This window comes from Phyllostomus hastatus, unplaced genomic scaffold (assembly GCF_019186645.2).
Source record: "Phyllostomus hastatus isolate PE091 unplaced genomic scaffold, TTU_PhHast_1.1 phas_contig_64, whole genome shotgun sequence".
In the NCBI taxonomy this organism is placed as follows: Eukaryota; Metazoa; Chordata; class Mammalia; order Chiroptera; family Phyllostomidae; genus Phyllostomus; species Phyllostomus hastatus.
In genome coordinates this window covers 10,070,958-10,093,307 of record NW_025333928.1, presented here as the reverse complement: position 1 = coordinate 10,093,307, position 22,350 = coordinate 10,070,958, and the positions used below count along the sequence as shown (strand labels likewise).

The window sequence follows — 22,350 nt, the reverse complement described above, 5'->3', positions numbered from 1 at the left end:
CATTTGGGCCTCAGGTCTCAGTCTAGCTGCCTACTATTTGCCGTGGGCTAAATTTCTTGGGACTGTTTTCATTTATGTGATGAAAAAGCAATTCAAATTGGCTTTTAAAAAAAAACAAGGATGTGTTCTGATTCACATATATTAAAAACCTAGATGTAGGAGGCCTTCAGGCATAGCATGATCCAGGGACTCCTACCATATACTTAGGACTTGGTCTCTCTGACTTAGTTTTTGCTTTGCTCTTAGCCAAGCTCTCCCCTAGTGGTAGACCCTGGCCTTTGCAGACTATCATTCTCTCTAGAATAACTCTAAAGGGAAAAAAAAAAAGGTTTTCTTTATAAATTATCTGGAAATAGTGCTAGGATTTATTCTACAACCAGAATGGCTTAATCAGTTTTGAGCTGGATGGAATCTGATTTAAAGATCTGGATGGTGTATGTGTTCCACACACCACCCATATCTGTGCTCTGTAACTGTGCCCTGCCTCTTCCCCCACCACTTCCAGGATGTGGTCATGTCAGGTGAAGGAGGATGCAGAAGGGAGGGACTTCTCAAAAAAAGGGAGACCTCAGGCTGGCACCTCCCCTTGGAGCAGTCAGGAACCTGCCCAATGTATCATGACACATCCTATAGGAGACCTTTGGGGACTTCCAGCCAAGATGGAGACATAGGTAGATATACTTTGCTTCCTTGCACAAGCAAAAGAAGGGTAACAACAAATTTAAAAATAAAAAAAACAACCAGAACTGCAAGAAAATCAAACTGTATGGAAGTCTGACAACCAAGGAGATGAATAAGAAACATTCATCCAGACTGATAGGAGAAGCAGAGATGGGTGGCCAGGGCAGAGAGGACACACGGCAAGGTGGTGGATGGGCAGGTGAGGCAGTAGCTGGCAGACCGGGCAGTCCCACCTTTGCATTCAGATAAGCCAGAAGAAACAACTGGAGAGAGAGACAGACCCCACAACCCAGTGTTCCAGCACAGGAAACTAAAGCCCCAAAACTTCTGGCTGTAAAAATCTGTGGGGGTTGCAGTGACAGGAGGAGCTCCCAGCCTCACAGGAGAGTTTGTTGGAGAGGCCTGCAGGGTCCTAGAATGTACACAAAGGCTCCCACCCAAGAATCAGGGGCCCAATTTGCTTGTGGGTAGCTGGAGAAGTGACTGTAAGTGGGGCAAGAGCTGAGGAAGCTGCATTGTTCCCTCTCTGACCTCTCCTCCACATACAGTGCCACAAAGCAGTGAAGGGAGTTGCTCCACCCCAGCGAATACCTAAGGCTCCACGCTTTACAATGTTACAATGTAACAGGTGCACTGAGACAAAAAAAAAAAATGGCCCAAATGAAAGAACAGATCAAAACCTCAGAAAAAGAACTAAGCAATAAGGAGATAACCAACCTATCAGATGTAGAGTTCAAAACACTGGTAATCAGCATACTCACAGAAATGATTGAGCACAGATGCAAAATAGAGGAAGAACTGAAGACTATGCAAAGTGAAATAAAGAAAAATATACAGGGAACCAACAGTGAAGGGAAGGAAACCAGGACTCAAATCAATAATTTTGAACAAAAGGAAGAAATAAACATTCACTCAAAACAGAAAGAAGAAACAAGAATTCAAAAATATGAGGAGAGGCTTAGGAACCTCCAAGACAACTTTAAATGTTCCAACATCCAAATCATAGAGATGCCAGAAGGAAAAGAGGAAGAGTAAGAATTGAAAACTTAATTGAAAAAATAATGAAGGAAAACTTCCCTATTCTGGCAAAGGAAATAGACTTCCAGGAAGTCTAGGAAGCCCAGACAGTCCCAAAGAAGTTGGAACCAAGGAAGTACACACAAAGGCACATCATAATTACATTAGCCAAGACTAAAGAGAAGGAGAGAATCTTAAAAGCAGCAAGAGAAAAGGAGTCAGTTACCTACAAAGGAGTTCCCATAAGACTAACAGCTGATTTCTCAAATGAAACCTTCAAGCAAGAAGGGGCTGGAAAGAAGTATTCAAAGTCATGAAAAGCAAGGACCTACACCCAAGATTGCTCTATCCAGCAAAGCTATCATTTAGAATGGGAGGGCAGATAAAGTGCTTCCCAGATAAGGTCAAGTTTAAAGGAGTTCATCCTCGCCAAGCCCTTGTTATATGAAATGTTAAAGGGACTTATCTAAGAAAAAGAAGATCAAAACTAGGAACAGTAAAATGACAACAAACCCACAACTATCAACAACTAAACAAACAAACAAACAAAAAAGCCCTAAGCATACAGCTAGAACAGAAACAGTTTCACAGAGATGAAGATCACATGGAGGGTTATGAGCAGACAGGGGGAGGAGGGAGAATGGGGGGAAAAGGTACAGGGAATAAGAAGCATAATTCGTAGGCACAAAATAGACAGGGGGAGGTTAAGAATAGTATAAGAAATGGAGAAGCCAAAGAACTTACATGTACGACCCATGGACATGAGCTAAGGTGGGGGAATGCTGGTGTGAGCGGGGAGGGGGATAGAGGGGGAAAATGGGACAATTGTAACAGCATAATCAATGAAATATACTTAAAAAATAAAAAGAATAAAATAAAATAAAATTTTTAAAAAGAAGACCTCTAATAGATAGGTCTGGACTTCTCTCAAACACTCAGTGAATGGATGCCTCTGCTGCCCAGAAAGGGAGCCAAAAAAATATGGTAGGTCCCCAGGTCAACAATAGTTGGTAGACTATCTCCACCCTCCAGCCTGCTGGGGACCAAGATTTTCTGCTGAGTACCCTTGAGCAGCATTACCTCATTCATGTGACTCACTTTAAAAACTAAAGTCTGGCCCTGAGTGGTGTGGCTCAGTGGATTGAGTTCTGGCCTGTGAACCAAAGGGCCACCAGTTCTCAGTCAGGGCACATGCCTGAGTTGCAGGCCAGGTCCCCAGAAGGGGGCGCTCGAGAGGCAATCACACATTGATGTTTCTCTCCCTCTCTTTCTCTCTCCTTTCCCCTCTCTCTAAAGACAAATAAGTAAAATCTTCTTTTAAAGGAAAAACACACAAAAAATATATTTAAAAAATAAAAACTGAAATCTGGCATGGGAACCACCAGGACAGAACTGGTGGTTGGGCCTGGGCTGAGCAGGATGGAGGTGGTTAGGAAATGTCTTGCATACACATGATCCAGAATTCAAGACAGTCTTTGGGCACAGTTTGTGATAATAAAGAGAGACCCACTTCTGCTAATCTAAATAAAGTGTATGTTTATTTAGGAATGCTTTCAGAAGCAAGTAACTAAGACTTTAAAAATGAGGATTCATTTTTCTTGCTTAATAGCAACTACATGATGCTGTGTAGACACAGCTGCTCAATGGTGCCATGGCATCTCTAGGAGTCTTGCCTTCATGGTGGCAAAAGAGCTGCTGCAGCTCCAGGCATTGAATTCACATTCTAAGTAAGAAGTGGAGGGAAAAAGTAATGCCAGCTACACCTTGCTCCTTTTTAAGATAAAAGGAAGTCTTCCTGTAAACCTTGAGCAGATTTCTGCTCCCATCTTATTGACCAGAGCTGAGAAATACAGCTTCCCTAAGCTGCAAGAGAGGGTGTGAAAGAAAATATGTAGCTTTTCTAGACTAGGTAGTGACAGAAGCAAGAGAGAAGTAGGTAAGGAATGCCAAATAATGTCAACCACAGGAAAGTTTATTATAAATAAAGCAGGATAACATTTTTCAGACATTAACTTATTTCAGTTTTCTGATATTTTCTTTTTTATTCCTTGCTGTCAAGCCAAAACCTGTGCTCATCATCTCAAGAGAGGAACATGAGAGGGTGGAAAGCAGAAAAAAGCCATGAGTCTGACTTTTGTGTCCCAGTAGCTTACGTCCTGAGTGGAGAAATACAAAGACCAAAAATAGGGCTTGTCCCCTTCAGATAGTAATATTCTCCTGAGGTACAGACTGAGAGAGAGAAGCAGAGGAAAGATAATGAAAAATGAAAGACTTTGGGGAGTCTCTGAAGGCAAGACCCTGAACCCCTACTTCTTGTCGGGGGATGTTATAGCAAGACTAGAGAGATTTGAGGAGCCCAAGAGCAGATGGAAAGACTCGTTCACAGACTGCCTGGCCCCCAGCACTCACAGGAGCAACAAATCGATCCCTGAGCCTTGAGGATGGTCCAGAAGAGGCCCAAGAGCTGCACAGACACAAACAAGGCACCGCAGGTCAGGGGCAGGTGGCTGAGTGCTGATGTCCTGGGCACACCTACATGGGCAGAGGACTTCAGGAAAAACATTGCCCACCATAGCTGGGTACTTCAAAAGCCATTCAGGAATTAGATACACACACACTAAGGGGGGAGGGGGGGCATCTGCTTTGCAATAGAAATTATGCTGAGCTATGAAAAATGTAAATAAAGATAGTTATTGCTGCACCTTCAGGGTGTGGACTGAGGTTGGGGTCTGTGGCAGAGATGGCTGGTTGCCTTGTCCAGCATCTACTCTCCCCTTGTTCTTTAGGAACAAACCCTTGCTTTTCCCTAAGCAAATTGCCCAGACTCCCTTAAGCGAGGTGTGATCATGTGACTAAGCCATAGCCAATAAGATGTCAGCCAAACTACTCTGTGGGACTTGCAGGAACTTTTCTTAAAAGGGAAGAACCCATGTTTGTCCCCTCTTCTTTGAGGCTGCCAGGAACCAGACAGCTCCAGCAGCCATCTTGGTCCAAGAGGTGACCTTGGAAACAGAAGGTGGGAGAGAAAGCAGAGCCTCAGTCTCCATGATGTGGCCGTATCAGCTTGGGTGGCCTGACTGCACACTTATTTGACATGAAAGGGAAATGCACTACTTGGGGTGCCTTTATCAGTCTCCTTGGAGTACCATTACAGCGTGCCACAGGTTGGGTGGCTTAAACAACAAAATGTATTTTCTCACAATTCTAGAGGCTAGAAGCCTGAGAACAAGGCGTCAACAGGCCTCTCTCGTTGGCTTACAAATGGTTGTCTTCTCCCTGTCTTTGCATGGTCTTCCCTCTGTACGTCTCTATGTCCTGATCTCCTCTTCTTATAAGGACGCCAGTCTTATTGGACTAAGCTCGCCCTCATGACTCATCTCACCTGAATTGAATATTTGAAGGCACCATCTCTGGTCTGGCGGAGAGAACAACACCAAGAAGTGGGGTACTCAGGGTCCCGAGTGAATTCCCACCCACCTTCTGTGGAGATCTGAGCACAGGGGAGTGTGCTGTGCCTTTGAGGTGCTAGCTCTGGACAGGGTTGATTTTAGGCAGGAAGCTCCTTCCCATGTCCTCCTCCCTGCCAATCAGTGTGGCTTATGCTTCCTTGAAATGTCAGGTGGTCGGACTGAGAGTCTCTGAGGACGCCCCCTCAGGTCTTGTCACCCTCCATAGTGAGGCTGCTTAGTTCCCACAGGCTTCAGGCTTGATTTTCTCTGTCGTTGAAGATAATAAAAGGTCATTTAAAAAAAAAAAAAGATACCATGTCCAAGTACAATGGCATTCTGAGGGTATGACTTGTGGGAGGTGACAGCACGTCCTTACATACGCTTGCTAAGCGGGAGCCAGGACTACCTTGCAGAGCATCAATGGATAAATATCCCCCTGCCCTTTCTGAGCTTCAGTTTTACCTTTCGTGAAGCAAGGGGCTTAACGTGCTGGTGGCTGCTGTTGTGCATTTTGCTTCTCAAAGCTCCCTCTGGGGCTGCTTTTCACCTACATTTAGGGCCAATCTATACTCATGAAGGGCATGGTGGAGCTGGAGAAGGGTGTGGGTGGACTTACAAACTGCTGGCCATGGGACTGCAGCCTCCTCTCCCGAGCCACCCTAGGCTGGCTCAGGCCTCCACCGACCACTGACTGTCCGTCCTCCCAGGGTACACTCGGAGGAGTTGTAAATAAGAGTGGTGGATGAGGTATGTTCCCCAGGCCGGCGTCCTCACCCAGCCTGCCCTGGGCTTCCGAGAAGGGTTGACGGTCACACTGGACAAGCCAGTGCTAGGTGTGCTTTCCACAGCTAGCTCAAGAACCCTCATTTAACAGATGGAGAAACTGAGGCAAAGCACTACACTTATACCTGGGCCTTGAATTTTACCCCTCCCACCTCCTTGAGAACTTCTCTCTACTATATTTTCTCTCAGCTGGAATCCACCCCACTAACTTTTTAGAGAGTAAATAATTCACCAGTTTAAAAAAACTAAAAACAAAAATAAATTCACATTTGTCATTCCTGTTCCCCATTCTCCCCGTGCTCCAACCTCTTTGTGGTAACCACTTTTTACTTTTTCCCCAGGGTTTTTAATGTAAATGCAAATACATTTTCATATTTCCCATTTCCCCATGTCTTACACAAAAGATGGAACATTGAATATATAATTCTTCCTCCTGCTTTTTTCCCCATTAACAGTATACCCTAGCAATGTTTCTATTATAGTAACTAGAAACTTTTTAAATTTTTCATAGCAGCAAAATATTCCATTGTATGCATTCACCATGGTTTATTTAATCAGTCTCCTATTGATGGCCTCTTGGGCTATTCCCAGTCTTGTGAGAAAAAGCCAACAGCAGCCACAACCAACACACATGCGCACATGTGCACGCACACACTCATTCTTATTCACACCAAACACTTCTGCAGCATGAATTCCCAGAAGTGAGCAAAAAATAAACGCATTTGTAATTTTGATAGAGGATGACAAATTGTCACTCACAAGAATTATACAGATTTGCATGACCCATCTGAAATGTACACAAGGCCTATGTCTCTTTTGCCTCACAAGAATGAAAAGAAAAATGATGAACTAGGGAAAAATATCTATAACTCATATCGTAAAAGAAGGGTTTTTCTGCATGATACATAGAATTCATAAAATGAATGAGAAAAAGCCCTGGCTGGTGTGACTCAGCGGACTGAGTGCCAGCCTGTGAACCAAAGGGTCACTGCTTCAATTCCCAGTCAGGGCACATGCCTGGGTTGCAGGCCAGGTCCCCAGTAGCGGGGTGTGTGGGAGCAACCACACATCAATGTTTCTCTCCCACTCTTTCTCCCTCCCTTCCACTTTCTTTAAAAATAAATAAATAAAATCTTTTTAGAAAAGAGCAGTATAGGCAATGAAGAAGCCAAAGAACTTACATGTACCCCCCCCCATGGACATGAACTAAGGTGGGTATTGCTGGACGGAAGGGGGGGAACCAGGCGGAGAGGGACAAAGGGGGAAAAATTGGGATAACTGTAATAGGATAATCAACAATATATACTTTAAACAAATAAAATAAAAATAATATTATTTTAAAAATCAATAAGAAAAAGATCAGTGAACCAATTGAAAAATGGGTAAAAAAAATTAAAAAGATAGTCTCTAAAGACAGCTTTCTCCTAGACCTCTGAAAAAATGTCAAGTTCACTCGTAATAAGAGAAATGCACATCAAAACCATACTGAGCGGCTATTTTTCATCTATCAAAGAACGACAAAGAAAAAAATTCAAATGTTTGACACTGTGTCATTATCTCTACCACCTCAAAGTTCTCCCCTCCTAGAAAAATGATAGAGTAACTCCCCCTTGCCCTTTCCAGGTCCCACCTCGTGCCTCTTCTCTCCTCCGTGACAAACTCGACTCCACTTGCACACCTGCTCACAGCACTCTGCCAAGGCGGGGTCCTCAGCCAGGGCGGTGCTGCCCCCCAGGGGACGTCAGACAACGTCCGCAAACCATTTCGGTCATCACAGCCTGAGTGGGGGTGTGCTGCTAGCATTTGGTAAGTAGAGGCCAGGGGTGCTGCTAAACACCCTTCACGACACAGGACAGCCCCACGGCCCGGAATTGTCTGGCCCAAATGTCGACAGTGCATTAAGGCTGCCTCTGACCTCAACGGTAAGCCCGGTGGACTTTTCCTTCATCCATCTTGGCCCCTCATCAGCATTCAGCACAATCAACCCTTCTTGAAAAGCTGACTTCTGGGACACTGGCTTCCTTTTCTCTATTCCCGTCACTGGCTCATTCCCCTCTAGGTGGTAATTAAACGTGTAGGTTCCTCCAAGTGGGGTCCTAGACCCTCTTTTCCTCTCACTCCACACTAACCCTAGACGACATCACCCACCCCCTTGACTTTAATCGCCGTCTGCACAAGCCTCACCTTGGAGCTCTAGTCCTGTACACCCAGCTTCCAGCTCTACAATGCCACTCCTATGTTTCCAAGGCTCTGGGGCCCTCCAGGCCGAGCTTGCCTCCACGACCCTCTGTGCCAGCCCTTGCAGCGTTCCCTGCCCGTGACTGGCGAGCCACCAGTTCAGACATGCAGCCAGAGCTGGGAGTCACCCTCGGCACCTCCCTGGTCCTCAGGCCTCACCATGGCCTGCGGTGTACTCTCAAAACCTCATTCTAGTCCTGGCCGGGTGGCTCATTTGACTGGGAAGTCGTGTCATACACCAAAACACTGTGGATTTGAGTCCTGGTCAGGGCATGTAGCTAGGTTGCCATCAATCTCCAATCAGGGAGGGTGGCAACCAATTGATGTTTCTCTCTCACATTGATGTTTCTCTCTCTCTCTCTCTCTCTCTCTCTCTCTCTCTCTCAAATCAATCAAACATTTCCTTGGATGAGGATTAAAAAAAAACATCTCTCTAGTTCATTAACTTCTCTCTTTCCCACGGTCACCAGTCTGCTCCACGCCACCCTCACGTTTATCCTGGATGACTGCACCGTCTCCTGCACTGACTCCCCCCACCACCTCACCCCAAGCACCCAGAGGGAGCTTTTCACATCACCCATCTGATCACGTCCCTGTCCTGCTGTCACTGGCCTCTGCTTGCTCTGAAGGTCAAATCGAAGCCCTTATGGCACGGGCAGGGTCAGGTCCCCACCCACGTTATCACACGGCGGCGGAGGGGTCCCTGCCCAGATGACCTTGTAGGGGTCTTTCCACCTGTGATGTTCTGTTATTCAAGCTCCGTGTCATTAGTAGCCCCAGAACTATGTGGTGCCACTTGAGTAACACAGAACTGAAAGAACTAGGTGGCAAGCTGTTTCGCTAGCTGGGTGTGCCAGACAAAGGACAGGAAGTACAAAGACCCTCCGGGAATGAGACACATTGAAAATCTTTCCCCACATACTTACTGGTGGTTTTTATTTCTTTATTTTGGAACTGCAAGTTCACAGTCTTTGCTCTTTGCCCTACTGGGTTTGTGGTCTTTTCTTTATGATTTGTAAGAGCTGATTTGCTGTTAAGGACACTATCCTTTACCTTCACGTGTACTACACACTTGAAAAATAGTTGGCCTTTATGCGGGGATTGGTTTGTTTGTGTTAGTTTTGCTGTATAGAAAATTTTTAATTTTGTATAAAGTGTTGATTTCTGAGCTTCGTTTCTCACCTGGGAAACACTCTCCCTTTGAGATTTTAAATTATTTATCCACATTTTCTTCTAATTCTTCTATAGTTTTTTTAAACTTTGAAATCTTTGACCCATCTGTTGTTTCCTATACTTTAACCAGTAACAATCCAGATTTATATTTTTCAAAGACTATCGAGTCACCCATCTTTTTCTCATGAATTTGAAATGCCCAGGTGCCAGATATTAAGCTGAAACCTACCCCTCCTGTCCCCACTTTGTAATGCAGAGAAGGGGGCTCTGAAAAACACCTTTCCGCTGGGTCAGTGCTGGTGGTCAAGTCTGCCCATTGGTGAAGCTAGAGGTGGACTTGGAGGCTGGAGGAGTAAGAAAGACATACATTCTCCGGGGACCCTGGGGCTATGGTGATGCTAAGGGGTGCCCTGAGGGGCTCAAGTCCTACCAAGAGTTCATCAGCCCCCACCAGAGTCATCCAAATGAGTGTACCCTTGATCTCCATCACTGCCTCAAAGAAAACTCCTCCTCCTCTTGCAGTCAGGTTGCTGTCCCAAATGTACCTACAGAGAAATTCTGGAACTGACCTTACCTGGGTTCAGAAAGAGAGATCATGAGACCCAAGGGGCTGCCCTCCCAGATCCAACACCTGCCTGGCTGACATCCGCACATAGTTCACCCACCCATGAAATTTCTCTTTGCAAAGCTGCCCACCCAGGTGCATCGGCGCAGGGACAGCATTCTCCACCCCTCATGCTCCAGTTCTTCCTCCCCACCTTACACCACTAGAAGGGAGGATCTAGGCCTGGAGGCAGAGGCCCCTGGTGCCAGGGACTGATCCCGCTGGGCTAGGAATCCAGCCCCTTTGCACCGAGGAAACCAGGTTTCTTCAGTGGTGGTGGTGCCACCATAGTTGTTTGGGTGGTTCCATCACAAGACAGCATCCTGTGGCACCGTAGCTCTCTTATCCGATGGAAGGGCTGCTGCTCACCGGGGAAAGATCCTACTTCTTTTGTATGGGTCCCCACAGACAGATGGAGGGCCTGCAGGAGAAAGCATGGGGGCCCTTCCCATTGCCAGAAGTTGTCTGTGTAGGTAGTAAGTTTCCCATCCTTGATCCTTTGCCTGGGATGCTTTCCCTTTAAGTAATAGTGTATCTCATCACTTATTTCCTTCAGGGCTGCGTCACTTTATCAGTGAGGTCATTTTATTACTTTATCATGTTTACTATCTGCCTCCTGCCACCACAATATGAGCTCCACAAGGGCAGGAATTTTTATGTTTTGTTCATTACTGAATCCTGGCACATAGTAGGTGCTCAATATCTTTCGAACACATTCCACCCAACCACCTTCAGCACTATTATTTTTATCTCCATTTTATAGCTGCAGAAACTGATGCACACAAAGATAAAAAAACTGGCCTTAGCAGTGGCCCTGGGCTTATAATCCCAGGCATTGTGTGTCCAGGTCTGTGCCCTTAACTCTACACAGTATTGCAGTGACATAATGCTATTACATCATCATCTGTAACTGGAGAAGCCTGGAAACAACAAAATTTCCCATCAGTCAGGGAGCAGTTAAATACATTACAATGCTAGGCATCCAGTAATAGCATATAAAAGCAACCTATAAAAAAATTAAGCAGATTGGTATGTACTTAAGTGGAACAATCTCCAGGATATTGTTGAGTGAAAAATAGCAAGACACCAAACAATGCAGTGCACGTGCTGTATCTGTAAGAAATAAACAGGTATTCAAACACACATGAGGTCAATGTGCAGAGAAAATGTTCTGAAAGGATTCACTAGAAGCGTTGACTGGCCAAGATGAAGGCATAGGTACATACACTTTGTCTCCTTATACAACCAAAAGAAGGACAACAAATTTAAAAACAAACAGAACTGCCAGAAAATCAAACTGTACAGAAGTCCAATAACCAAGGAGTCAAAGAAGAAACATTGATCCAGATTGGTAGGAGGGGTGGAGATGGGCAGCGGGGACGGAGAGGACTCGCAATGCAGCAAGTTGGTGGTTGGTGGACCAGGCGGTCCCACATTTACGTGCAGATAAACCAGGAGGAACAACTGGGGAGCAAGACAGACTGAGCAACTCAGAGTTCCAGCACAAGGAAACAAAATCTCAAAACCTCTGACTGAAAAAACCTATGGGAGTTGAGGTGCCAGGAGAAACTCCCAGCCTCACAGGAGAATTTGTTGGAGAGACACACAGGGTCCTGGAACATACACACACCCATCTATCTGGGAGTCAGCACCAGAAGGGCTGAATTTGTTTGTGGGTAGTGGGGGAAGTGATCAAAAGCCAGCGGAGAGCAAAGCAAGCGGCACCGTTCCCTCTCTGACACCCTCCCCCACATACAGCACCACAACGAAGTGATGTGGATTGCGCGGCCCCGGGGAGTACCTAAGGCTCCACCCCTTACTATGTAACAGGCACACAGAGACCAAAATATGTGGCCCAAATGAAAGAACAGATCAAAGCTCAAAAAATAGAACTAAGTGATGAAGAGATAGCCAACCTACCAGATGGAGAGTTCAAAACACTGGTAATCAGGATGCTCACAGAAATGGTTGAATTTGGTCACAAAATAGAGGAAGAAGTGAAGACTATGAAAAGTGAAATAAAGAAAGATACACAGGGAACCAACAGTGAAGGCAAGGAAAAAGGGACTCAAATCAACAATTTGGAGCAGAAGGAAGAAATAAACATTCAACCAGAACAGAATGAAGAAATAAGAATTCAAAAATATGAGGAGAGGCTTAGGAACCTCCGAGACAACTTTAAATGTTCCAACATCCGAGTCACAGTGGTGCCAGAAGGAGGAGAGGAAGAACAAGAAATGGGAAACTTATTTGAGAAAAATAATGAAGGAGAATTTCCCCAATCTGGCAAAGGAAATATACTTGCAAGTCCAGGAAGCTCAGAGAGTTCTAAAGAAGTTGGAACCAAGGAAGTACACACAAAGGCACATCATAATTACATTAGCCAAGACTAAAGAGAAGGAGAGAATCTTAAAAGCAGCAAGAGAAAAGGAGGCAGTTACCTACAAAGGAGTTTCCATAAGACTAACAGCTGATTTCTCAAATGAAACCTTCAAGCAAGAAAGGGCTGGAAAGAAATATTCAAAGTCATGAAAAGCAAGGACATACATCCGTGATTCCTCTATCCAGCAAAGCTTTCATTTAGAATGGAAGGGCAGATAAAGTGCTTCCCAGACAAGGTCCAGTTAAAGGAGTTCATCCTCGCCAAGCCCTTGTTATATGAAATATTAAAGGGACTTATCTAAGAAAAAGAAGATCAAAACTAGGAACAGTAAAATGACAACAAACTCACAACTATCAACAACTAAACCTAAAAAATAACAAAAACAAAGTAAGCAAACAACCAGAACAGAAACAGGTTCACAGAAATGGAGATCATGTGGAAGGTTATCATTGGGCAGGGGGAGGGGAGAGAATGGGGGAAATGACACAGGGAATAAGAAACATAAATGGTAGGTACAAAATAGACAGGGAGGTTAAGAATAGTATAAGAAATGGAGAAGCCAAAGAACTTGTCTGTACCACCCACAGACATGAACTAAGATGGGGGAATGTTGTGGGGCGGGGGGAGATTGCAGGGCAGAGCAGAATAAAGGGGAGAAAAAATGAAACAATTGTAATAGCGTAATCAATAAAATATATTTTAATAAAAGAAGCTATTTGACAAGGCAAAGGAGTTCATGGGGTTCTCTGTTGGGAAGAAGCCTTTGAATTCCATTTTGTATTGTTAGGATTTTAAATCATGCACATGATTTACTTTTTAGTAACATAAATCTTCCATATAATTAAAAAAAAACAAAAAGCTACAGGCTTTATATAAAAAGTGAGCAGTCCCCTATTCCACCCCCTGTGTACTCTGGGTCTCTTTGGAAAGGCAGTGAATTGAGTCCTTTTAGCTGTCCCTTCTGTTCGCCATTCTCAAAGTTAGGATTTCTCAAACTTCAGGGAGCTGTGAATCACCTGGGATCTCGTTAAAGCACAGGTTCTGATTCAGCAGGTCTGGGGTGAGGTCCAAGATTCTGCATTTCTGATGAGCTCCTGATGCTGATTCTGCTGGTCCATGGATCGATCATTTGTTAAAAGGCAAGATTCTAAATAATATGCTAATACAGGTACTTCTTGATTTTTCTGTTTTTGATCTTACTTTGTAATATAAAAAATGAAAATTTAGTTCTCTTATACCCTCGCCTCCCTCTCCCACACACATGCATCCTGTTCTCATCCTCCCAATGTAGTTATATACGCTTTTTGATTAAAATAATTTTTAGCATGTATATTGCTGTGCCTTTATATATAATATTCACAGCTCAGCCACATTGTACACTATGATACATTTCCTTTCTTGTGCACCTTGTTGTTTTCCCTGGAGTTGATAGTGACTTCATTTTTTTTTTCATTTCCCCTTCAGTAATGCATTCTCAAACCCTCCTGACAAAACCAAAAATCTCTTGTTGGTAGATTTACACACATTATATAGTCTACATCTTGGAGCCTCCGTCCTTTTGGTCCAATATAGATTGGTTGCTCTGTATATTCCCTCAATTAAAAAGACCAAAAAATGGACTGGTACACAGTTTGTGGCAGGAAGCAGGGAGGAGGGTTCAGAGCCTCAGCTATGAATTGGGCCTTCATAACTGCTCACTGCATTCTATCCCCCTTTTTCCTTTTAGTGGTGCCCCACTGCTGCCCCAGTTTCATGCATTTGGCTGTGCAGATAGAGACTGAATTTCCCAGTCTCCCTTGCTGCTAGAAAACAAATTACGTGGTGACAGAACGAGTGGAAGTGAAGCATGCCACTTCTGCCTCACTCCACCTTTCTTCCTTCTCAGGGACTAAAACGTGAAACCGACACTTATAAGCCAGCTTCAACCAAGAGGACCATCTACCTCCTGACTGTTACCTGAAGAGAAATAAAATTCTACCTTGTGATAAAGAAAATTTGGACCAAATCTGGTTTGAGACATAATCTTTTCCACGTGTTTTAATTCACAAGCTCCTTCTGGTAAGACACTAGTATTCTTGACAAAATGCTGCAGCAACATTCTAATGAATTTTATTTCAAGTAAAACCTCTTGTAGGAAGCAAGCTTCCCATCCACTCAGCTGTCACATATTCAGGGTGCTAATGATTTGGAATCAGACATTCTTTTCTTGTGTTTGGCCGAAGACTATCTAGCTATTCTCTGTCCTATAAAAGGGAAAATTCTCTCTGAACCAGCGCGGTCATAGCCCCTTTCCTCATGGCAATCCTGAAATAAAACTTTGACATATTATCCTAATTAATTTGTCAGAAGACTTGCTTGAGTCACTGTAATGTAGAGCCTTTTTGTCATAGCAGCTTGGCTGCGCCCTAATTAATAGAGCAAGAAGGGCCATCTCCCAGCCACCCCACTGGGCAGAGACTCCCCCACAGGGAGACCCTTTCCCCTGTGGGTCTGTGTGAGCCTCACAGACACCACTCAGCATGTGGCCTGGCCTAGATGTGCTGAATTTTAGTTTGAAATGAGAACTTGTTGTGTCTTATCTGCTTCCCCCTCAGACTATGAGTAAGTTAGATTCGATCCCAGTGATCATTCTGGTCTTCAGTGAGGAACTTCGACAAACACCAGCCCTTCTCAGGTGTACCAAAGGGGAAGGTGTTTTGTCCAAGCATCTAAGAACCCTGGAGGAGAGCACCGGACCAAAAGACAGAGCTGGGCCTTAACTGACCAGTTACTGCGTACCAGGCATCTTACACGCTCTACTCATGCGGTTCTCCCGACAAGCCCACCAGTGGGTATTTGGAATGAGCCTCAGCAGCTTTGCCTGCCCACCCTCCATGGGGGTGAAGGGGAATAGAGAAATTAATAAAAACAAGGGAGGGTCCCTGTATGGGCCGAGAGCAACAATGTGCCGTGAACTGAAAAGAAGCATTAACTCAAACTTCTGTGCACCTAAGTCCAAAATGGAAATTAAGGGAGTGGGGGAGAATGGAAATCAAATGTCAGAAGGGGACTCAAGCCCAGTCTGCCCCACTGTGAAGCCAGGCCTCGGAAGCTCCTTGTCCGGCCTGGGATGGCCTGCATCCGCTGGGGCCTGGGTGGGGAAAGTCAAGAGGCCGGGGCTGGGGCCCAGATAGACAGGATGGGTGAGGCCTGGCAGTCACTCTTCTCCATGTCCTGGTTCCTAGGTTCTGGAGGGCCAGGAGCCCAGCAGACAGCTCCTGTAGGTGGTCCAAGCATTTCCAGCCAGCCAGGCAGGGGCCCCGGGTCCATCAGGAAATGCCCGGGTTCTTTGGGAAGCAGACAGGGTCTCTTGAGGTCAAGACATCTCAGGCCTCTTCCTTTTTTGGAGGCTCATTATGTTCTGGAAGCATTAAGAAATCCTGAAAACAGCATTATGAGGACCACGGTGTATGTCTACACCTGTCTAATTAACACTTTTCACACATGCACACAGTGTGATACAGTTGTTCTGTTCACAAGACAGTTACAGGATCATAAAGGACATGCACCGGGGTGGGGGGGTCTGTGATGGGATGTACTGTTGATGCCCCAAGAATGATCTCATTCCTCAGTCCTGTCAGAGAAATTGCCTGAACTGATAACTGAATGTGTATCTGCACGTAGAAATAACACCAGTTTATATCCAAGTCTCTCCACGAACGTGAGGCCTGGGCCGCAATCTACCTGTGCCCCAGACAGATCTGTGACCTAGGCCTGAGCCTGGAAGGGTAGCCAGGTTGAAATACCAGAGCCAAGAGCTGCAGGTGACTCCAGCCCCCCAAATCCGGTGGTACTGCTTTTGCCGGTCCACAGCTGGCCCATCGGCTGGGTGCAGGGGCTGCTATGTCTCTTGGGGGAGGGAGCAGCAGGTGCATGGCTGAGATTTAAGGACTTAGATCCACCAAGATGCTTGAGGCGGAGTTTGGAGCTGCCTGGTGACTCTTATCTTCCTCCCCAGGCTTGAGCCTCCAGCCGCCACACCCAACCCAACAGCCAGGCCTAGTCACCCAAACAGGAGACGGACAGAGCTTCACAGCCACTACGAATTAAAACTTATTGATTTTCCCCATTAGCTAGAGAACACCATCAGAGTGCATTAAAACCAGGCAAAGCACCAGCATTGTGAATAATTAACATCCACAAATGACAACCCCTGGGCCTCAGGGAGGGGAAGGGGTGACCAGAGGCCCGGGGCACACTGACCCCTCCAACTCCCATCCCGGGGGAACATGGCCTGGTCTCCCCTCCTCTCCTCCCCTAATCTCCAGTCTTCTTATTGTCCCCTCTCCTTTTCCTCAGAGGAATACCAAGGCTCTGAGGCCCGTGATCCTGGCTGCCCTGGAGCACAGAACACAGAGCACCCAGATGAGAGAGTCAGGCTCTGCCGCGTCCCTGTGACCTCAGAGGAGCCCGCCCTTTCTGGACTCAGAAGGTTTGGATCAGCTGGTCTGTAGCGAAGTCTCTAAGTCTATGGTTCTAGAGAAGGAAGGTTGACTGACCCAAAGCACACAGTAGGTCTGTAGCAGAAACCGTACGGGAACCTGGGGCCCTGTGTCACTCCTCCAGCCCAGCCTAGGGGGCGCCTTTGTGCTAGTCAGAAAGTTACCCCCTTCGCATAGACCAATTCAGATAAGGAGCCCCTCTGGGTGGACCCCCTCTCCAAGCTGTCACAGCTCTAGAGGTGCAGTGCAAGGCTCCGCAGAGCAGGGGTAGGGTGGGTATCAGCCCCCACTCACCATCTGCGCAATGTGCTCGCCTCAGCAACTGAGCTGACCCCCCCACCCACCTCTCCAACCCCTCAGCGGCTGACCCCTGTTCCCACTTCCACCCTCCTCCCACCCATCCTTCCTCCTCAGAGCCCTGGAAGGACCCACGCTTGAACGAATACCTTCGACACCTCTGACCGCGTCACCTCCACCCTCGCCCTGCCTCGCAGAGGACCACCACGCACTCATGCCTCTGGGCCTTTGCACGTACTCTGTTCTTTCTGTCCTGGAGCTCCCTGGAAAACTCTACGTACCCAGCTTGAAGACTTTCTCCTTTGCTCCTCCTCTCTTCCTCGAACATGCCAGCTAAGTCTTGCCTCCGGGCCCTTGCTCCTGCTGATTCCTCTTCCTAGACCGTTCTCCCTCCAGACCAGGCCCCGTCCTCCTCCTGCAGGTCACGGCTCCAATATCACCTCCTCCAGAGCTCTTCCCTGAACACCTATAGGTCCACCTCCCCATCACCAGCCTCTCCCGAGTCTGTTTCATTCTTTTCATAGCACTTTTCACACTCTGGATTTATTTTCCCCTTGTTTATTGATGCCTCCAGGCCACTAGGAATAGCTGTGCCTGTTGTAAACTGCAGAGAAAGTGAGTGGGGCTGACACCCAGCCTGCAATCCACACTACAGGAGTGGGGGGCGGGTGGCACCTGCTGGGAGGGAGCAATTGTTCCTAATTCACACTAGGGCACGCAGATGGCTGCGCCCCATTGGCTTCTCACCATGACAATGCCAAGTCCACCGAGGCAGGAATAGTGCCTGCCCTCTTCATTGCTGGGTGCCTGGCACATAGCAGGTGCTCAATAAGCCTTTTCAAGCAAACAAATCCTACTTGGATCCCCTGTACCCATCCTCTTCCACACTCCTCAGTAGAGTAGGTGGCTGTGGTGCATCTCTGGGCCCCACAGGGGCTGTGTGCAGTACCTCTGGGCAGGTTCCACAGGAAGCCAGCAACGGAACGGGACCCAGAGTCAGTGATGCAGATTGTCAAGGAACATGGGGCCGGGCGGGGCAGCCCCAGAGAGCTGCCGGTGGGTATGTGTGTGTGTGGAGGAGTCCCGGGGATGCTCTCTGTAGCTCAGAACCCTGCCTATCCCAGAGCTGCTGCCCTGAGCTGCCAGCCTCTCCCGGCTCCCTGGAGTGTGCACGGAAGGTTCAGGTGGCCAGGGTACTCTGACCAAGATACAGATGCAGGAGGTGGCATCTGAGGGTCCTTCAGAGGCAGGCCAGTCTCAGTCAGGGACAGAACTGAGGCAACGCTCCTGGTGTCCACCTGCTCTCCCTGCTCACCCCTACCTACCCCCTGATCTGGCAGGGAAGGAGTTAACCTCACGGCTTCTCAGCACAAATGTGGAGCTATTAATACCCACAGCCTAGCCAGTCTGCCAGAGCAGCCACTGGAGTCAGAGGGAGCGGAGGGAGCGAGCTCCAGTCTCCAGTCAGAGCCAGAGCTGGAGCTAGGACTCCAGGGGCCAGAACTTTTCTTGGGGACAGTGTGGGCACTGTGCCAGCCTCACCAGGTCCTCACTCACCTCTCAGCTTCAGGTGCTGACCCTCCCCCTCCTGGAGGCCATCCATGCCACCACTTCAGCAGGGAAGAACAAACTTTCTTAGGGAAACCAGCTCTGCTGCTGTGCTGGGTGAACGGGGAGGAGCCGACGCCTGGACAGGCAGATGAACAGATGGACAGGACACCAGAGAGCCTGTCCTCCCAGTCTGGGCTTTGACAGGAAGCAGCCGAGGCGTTTGGTTCTCCCTAAGGGGCAGCGAGAGGCCCTGCTGGACCCTTGTCTGCCAGCGAGCCGTTTCTGAGCCCAGGAGTCCAGAAGCTGCTCCCCAAGGCTCAGCACTGTGGCTGGAAGTCCCGTGGGTCAGGACAGGAGTCCCCATCGGACAGAGCCATAGGACCTTCCACCCACCAAGGCAACGGGTAATCTAAGTGAAAAGGCACAGGTGGCAGGGGGGCAGGCGCAAGGCCCGGAGGCCGACAGGCTGCTGACCCTGGAGCACACTGGCTCAGGGACCCCTGCCCAGACCGAGGATGCTGCTGCCGAGACGACCACCAGTCACTCCTGTCCGGTCCTCGAGCTGCCTCCAGCCTGGCCCCTGGGCTGTGGATCAAAGGATGTGCCTGCCTTCTGCTTCGTCTGCTTCCACAGGGAGGAGGAGGAGGAGCTGCTGGAAGAGGTCCCACTGCAGAGGTCAGTGCCCACGGTGGGCAGTGGGTGGGCAGAGCAAAGCCACAGGGCTGAGGCTTGGGACCCCTCAGGGCCTGGCAGACTGACTTCTCAGTCTCTTGGCCCACTGCTCGCCACCCACCACCACCTCCCTACACCGGACTCTCAGGTCTCTCACCTGTCTCTTGCCTGTTTCTCCCATCCCAGCCCCACAGCGACCTTTTTGTCCTCTCCATTGTGGTCATGCCCCTCCTGCTCAGAGCCCTCCATGGCTCCCAGCTCCCACAGGAGGAAGTGGACACTCAGCTGTGTGACATTCAAAGCCTGTGTGATCTAACTGACCGCACCCATCTCAGCTCATTCTGCTCTTCTGTATTCACTCCCCAGTGAAACTTCTGCCCAGACTTCCCTTCCCCAGACCCATCCAGGCCCAGCTTCAGTGCTTCCTCCTCCAGGAAGTCCTTCAGGAAGACCCAGCTCCACCCTGAGCTGAGAGTCACCTTTCCTCCCTGCACTGAACCGACACCTGGTAGTGCTGAGTCTTTGTTTAATTAACAAGTGGAAATGTCTGCATGTATACACGCATGTGTGTGTTTGTGTGTGAAAGAGAGAGAGAGACAGAGAGAGAAAGGGAGAAGGGGTCGGGAGTGAGGTTTGTGCAGCTGTGTGACAGGGTATTAGGGGTGAGTGTGTGTGATTGTGAGCCTGCGTACATGTCTGTGGAAGCACGTGTGAATTCTGTGTACCTGTGTGGGAGAGGGGTTGTGCACTGTGCCCAGGTGGGGACATGTCCTAGGGACCATTGTCCTCATTGCCAGTTCTTCCCACACCCACCCACAGGCTGCAGCCAAGTGCATTACACAAGCTGTACCACAGGCTCCCAGGATGGACAGAGAATGTGCAGGGTAGACAAGGGTCACCTCTGCTCTGCCCCAGCCCGCCCACACCTCTGTCACTGCCTGAGTCAGCACTGCCCCGGGTGGGGAGAAGAGCAGGCTTGGGGCCAACTCAGGTGTCCCGCCAGGCCCTTTGCCGGGAGGGCAGTGGCATAGGCCCCTGCTTCCCTGGGCCAGCTTCCTCTCTGAATCTCCCTGTTAGACCCTGGGTCTGTGCTTTCCCTCCGCGGCCTTTGTCTCCTTGCCTGTGAAATGAGGGGATGCTCCTGTCATGGCTTGTCATTCAGCAAAGGGTGACTGAGCACCCACAGAGTGCCAGGGCTTGCACTGGGGCTGGAGCCTGGGGCCTCACGGGGTCCCGGCCTGCTGGGAGAGACAGGCAAGCAAACAGATTCCTTTGACAGAGTGATGGGCGCCCTGACAGGCGGGGGTGCAGTGCTCTCAGGGAGTCGGAAAGGCAGAGTGCTCCTCCCGCAGGAGGCCTGCTGGTTTGGTGTGCAGTCCGGACCAAGTCAGGGGGCCCAGTGAGCCAGACCACAGGTGTGGGAGTGCTTCTTGAACTCCACAGAGATGAACTCCTAAAGAGTCGTTACTTGTATTGTAGGAGCTCAAAGTCCTCGTTTAATGAATGGATGAACATGACATGGGGAGACAGGCCACCAAAATCATCTGAGTAGATTGCTAAAAAATACACACTGCTCTGGCAACTTTGCGGCCTCAGGCCCTAGAGGGGAAGGATGTGTGAGGTGCACAACCCACCCAGGCAAACAGCCCGAGCGAACCAGCATCCAAGAAACCCAAGAATGAGAGACAGGTCTTAAGGTCAGGCGGCCGTGAATGAGACACTGCCCTCTTCCCTCATCCCCCACCTCCCACCTCCAACTTTGGGGACCCCTTGTAGGGGATTCCCCTCTGCCTCCTTCCCTGGTAGTATGGTGACCTGTGTTGCAGTCTACTTACCAGCTCGTGGATGCTGGCCCTTTAAGGCCTGGGGAGGGGACACTGCCAGGCTGGGCAGAGACAGTGACCACAGGTGCCAGGTGGTGAAGCTAAAAATACTGAGTGATGTGAACACCCAGGCTGCGGGAGCTGGCTGGGGTGGGGGAAGGAAGGCTCTGGAGCGCTTCTGCCCTACTGGAGGAGGGGCAGTGGTCAGTGAGGTTTGGTGGGTCACCTTGGGGTCTTAGGGGAGCCGGCCCGTCCCTCCTCTCAGCATGTCTCCAGCCCTGGGAGGCACCAGGATTCCCTTCCAGGAGCCAGCTGTCATGTTGGCAGTGCCGGGGCATGCCAGTTCCATGGCACACTGCTTCCCTATGACCCTGTTGAAGTCATTTCTTCTCTTGGGACCTCTGTAAAATGAAAGAGCTGGGCTTTCTCAGGCACTTTTAGGGTCAGAGGGGCAATGAGGGCTGCGGGTGACCAATTCACTCATTTGTGGACTCAGCAAACTTTTCCTGAGACCTCTCAGGGACTGGATGATGAAGCCACAGAGAGGAACATGACACAGGCATGCCCTGGAGGAGCCCAGTGAGGACTCGACAGCATGTTGGAACAGCCACATGCAGTGTAGCGTGCTGTAACCCAGCATGAGCGCCATGCCCTGGGCTCCCGTTGTGGGGTGGGGTGAAGGACTGCTCCCTGAGAACACGCCTGCATTTGATGAAAAGCTCAGTGAAAGCATCACCCACAGTATTGCTCACCAGCCACCAACATAGGTCCCCCGATGTATTAACTAAGGTGAGCTACCTGTTGTAACAAATAAGCCTGGAAATCGCAATGGCTTCACTCCATAGAGCCTATATCCTGCTTATGCAGGGGGAGGCAGACTTTGCTCTCCTTAGGCTTTTGGGGACCCAAGCTCCTCCCACCTTGTGTCTGTCATCATCCTTGGAAGCCACTGGGAGATAAATAAGAAAGAGAACAGGGATCACATGTGAAATTTTTATGAGCCAAAGTTGGAAGCGCCCCACTTCACTTCTGCCCACATTCATTGGCCAGAACAGCCAACTGCAAGCAACACTGGGAAATGTAGTCAAGTTGTGACAATTTCATGGGGTTCTTGTGCAAATAAAACATGTGGTTCTTCAGGTTCTTCACATGAAAGAACCTGACTCGGACACCGGCCCTCGGTGTCCACGGCATTATG

The 22,350-nt window shown here is 48.5% G+C and overlaps 1 protein-coding gene across 1 annotated transcript in view; it reads left to right on the top strand.

The window, feature by feature from the left end:
• The first annotated feature begins 18,534 nt into the window (after positions 1-18,534).
• SBK1 (SH3 domain binding kinase 1) overlaps positions 18,535-22,350 on the top strand; it is a 50,607-nt gene continuing 46,791 nt past the window's right edge. The window contains exon 1 of the mRNA XM_045849219.1: positions 18,535-19,332. The gene's annotated coding sequence lies outside the window, so the exon portion shown is untranslated. The remainder of the gene's footprint in view (positions 19,333-22,350) is intronic.